We start from the raw sequence: 3,000 nt of genomic DNA on the forward strand, positions 1-3,000 counted from the left end.
ACCTGAGGTGGGAAAAGGAGGCCAGCTTTGCCCTGGTTTCAATTCCGTTCAGGAAAAGGAAAGGAAAAGTGATGAATGGACAGTGTGAGCGACGGGGCGGAAAATGTGAATGAGCCTCCGAGCTTCTTCCCGCTTGGAGCCTCGTCATTACTACATTACAGGATTTGCGGGAAACTGGGCGCTTAATTCAAGTATTGCCATCCCTACGCCCAGCTGTCACAAACGTGACTCACAAATCCATGGAGGGGTGTTCGTCGCCCACTCTGCCTGCACTGTACACGGAAGGGCACCCGCTCTAGAAATGGCCGAAAGGGTAGAAGCTTCCTAGTCGAGGCCTTGTGACGTTGCCAGGCCTCTTTCCCGCTGGCCGCCTAGAAACCTGTCATCATTCACAAACTCTGTGTTAGGTAAGCCCGTGATTGGATTCCGACGCCTCCAAACATAAAACAAACTACTATCTACCCCCCCACCCCCCCAGGAAAAAACAACTTGCCTATGAAACCCTGTCGAGCATTCAGTTCACGCTTCAAGTCCAGCCAAATTATGCTCCCTGTCGGCCCACTGAAAGTGCTCTTCTTCAGGGCCACTTTTCAGTTCTTACCTGATCTCCGTTGCAGTATATTCTATAGATAGACTACATCCTTCTTGAAACTTTCACCACCCAAATGCACACCTGACCCCAGTTTCCCTGGAACTATCATTTCCCTGAAACTACAACCGCAGGTTGTCTTTCTCTTCAGTCAATCCAGCTCTGTTCTCTGTTGGCTCTGAGTCCAGAAGGGGGTCCCGAGCCCCCTCCTCAGTCGTACAGAATTGTTCTGTTGCAGAGCAGGTGGCCTAATCATCTTGATGGCTGGGTGCACCTTCTATGTGCGTCTGGGCCTCTCCACTGGAGCTTCACCATGGGAACCCAGATACTTCCAAAGTCCACACAATCTGTTCCTTATCTTCTTTGGTAACATCACCATCCATTCCCTTAGCCAAGCCAGGACACTGGGAGTAATCCTCCATGCTACGCCCCCACTGTGGAACACCTCTCTCCCTTCTAATTTTGCCCTGTTGATTCGATTTACCAAATGCCCTTTCCTCTCCATTTCTACAGCCATGGCCTCACCTGGGCCATTTATTCATCAGGCCAGTATGTACTAAGCACTTTACTAGGTGCCCCAAACTGATAAGGTTCATGAGTAGGGTGAGACATACAAGAGTCTATCAGTAAAGTAGCAAATAAACAAGATAATTCAAGAGATGCTAGTTGCTATGAAGACAAAGGCAAACAAACAAAAACCTACCCCACAACAACAACAAAAAGACAGGGACACCTGCAAGACCCTCCTGGAGTCGTTGCCCAGCTCTTCACCTCAGTCTTTGCCCCCCTCCTCGCCCTCCACCCCCACCCCAATGCTCATCCTTTCTTCTTATTCTTAAAGAGAGTAAGGCCCAGAACTTTTCTCTTCCTTTTATGTTACAGTTGCCTGAATACAAATCCCCCAACTAGAAGATAAGCTACTTTGAGGGCAGGTTTTATGCCTTACTTTACACATCTTTGTGTCTCCTCAGCACCTTGGCCCAGAATGGGTGCTCAGAAAACGAGTGTTAAATGAATTGGTGAGTCGCCTGAGACCTGAATCACACTGCCACAGAAGCATCCCTGGCCCAGATCAGAATGGAAGGTCAGTGAACTCACCTATTAGAATCTAGTGGTAGTGATGCCTCATGGTAGGGGACAGGGTAATCATGAATTTGACAATCTGTGTTCATCCCTTCCAGGCCTGGGATTCCATGAGACTGTGCGCCATGTGTAGCAGTAGTTGCTTCATAGACACTGTTTATTGGACAGTGCCAAGTACATGTGGGCAGTTTAAAAGTACTCTTTGTTTCCGATGATGAGCTTCCAACTCAAAGCACTTTGGGTGAATTGCCAGGGTAGACTCTGCAGGAGAAGGTTGCTGTTGCCACTTCACTTTGTATTTCCAGGCCCTTGGGTATTGCACCCCACAGGGAGGGAGTTGTTGCCAGTTCCGGCACAGTCATTGTAATTAAATCCAAGTTCTGGCAAAGGGCAGTACGTAATTATGAAGTATTATTATGGTTTTTATCATTATTAGACACCCAGCTGCCCAGCCCAGGAAACCACAGTAGTAAAACACTGGGAAGCCAAGCTCCTCTCCCAGCTGGCATGAATCAATACCAGGTGTATTGGCACACAGACTTGCAGCTCCACTCATCAAGATGGGTCCTTCTGTCCCCTCTTTTTAGCAAGATACATTTTTAAATAAATGGAAAGATGAAATGTAAAGACCTTTGCCATCATCTCTGAATCTAGTTCCTCACCCTCCCATCTCCCCAGAACGATCTCTTTTCATCTATGTATGTATTATATAAATCCTTTTCAACTTTATCCTTGACCTGTCAACTTCCTAACCATCATTCCCTAAATGTCTCCTGAGGTTGTATTAGTTAGGGTGAGAGTGCAGAGCACAGGTAAGAGTGCTTTTACATTGAAAAAAAAAAATGATACAGACTAAATAATTCAGAAAGTATAGTCAGGCTTGACAAGATATCTTCCTTTCATTAAGTGCCTACTCAATGCCATGCTCAGCATTTCACTTATGCTATCTGACTTCATCCACACCAGCCTGCAAGGTAGATTTTATTAGTCTCACTTTCTTCAAGGTCTCAAAGACTTAGTAAGTGACAGGATTGAGATGTGAACATAAAGATACACATTTGGTAACTGTATACTCGTGGTAGATGTGTCCACGCTGATGGGTGAATATAGGTATCAGACTTCTCCTCCTATCAAATTAAAAATGTTTTTTGGGCAAAGTAGATTTTAAGCTGAGCACTGAAAGGACAATTCGGAAGTGATGCTGAGGGAATGGTGCCATAAAAGGAGGCCAAATTGGCCTTTAGCCTAAAATCAATCAATAAGCAAAGATTTCTTGTTCAGCAATGAGTCATGTTATATTCTTCAAGCACCTTTCCTGTCTTAGCTCT

General features: G+C 45.7%; 2 protein-coding genes across 2 annotated transcripts in view; one reads left to right on the forward strand and one right to left on the reverse strand.

Moving 5' to 3' along the window:
- Positions 1–3,000, reverse strand: part of SOCS5 (suppressor of cytokine signaling 5) — a 77,372-nt gene that overhangs the window by 46,805 nt on the left and 27,567 nt on the right. The gene's annotated exons all lie outside the window — the stretch shown is intronic.
- PIGF (phosphatidylinositol glycan anchor biosynthesis class F) overlaps positions 27–3,000 on the forward strand; it is a 79,407-nt gene continuing 76,433 nt past the window's right edge. The window contains exons 1-2 of the mRNA XM_015557876.1: positions 27–407; positions 1,561–1,673. The gene's annotated coding sequence lies outside the window, so the exon portion shown is untranslated. The remainder of the gene's footprint in view (positions 408–1,560; positions 1,674–3,000) is intronic.

This window comes from Myotis davidii, unplaced genomic scaffold (genome assembly GCF_000327345.1).
Source record: "Myotis davidii unplaced genomic scaffold, ASM32734v1 scaffold6, whole genome shotgun sequence".
Taxonomy (NCBI): Eukaryota; Metazoa; Chordata; class Mammalia; order Chiroptera; family Vespertilionidae; genus Myotis; species Myotis davidii.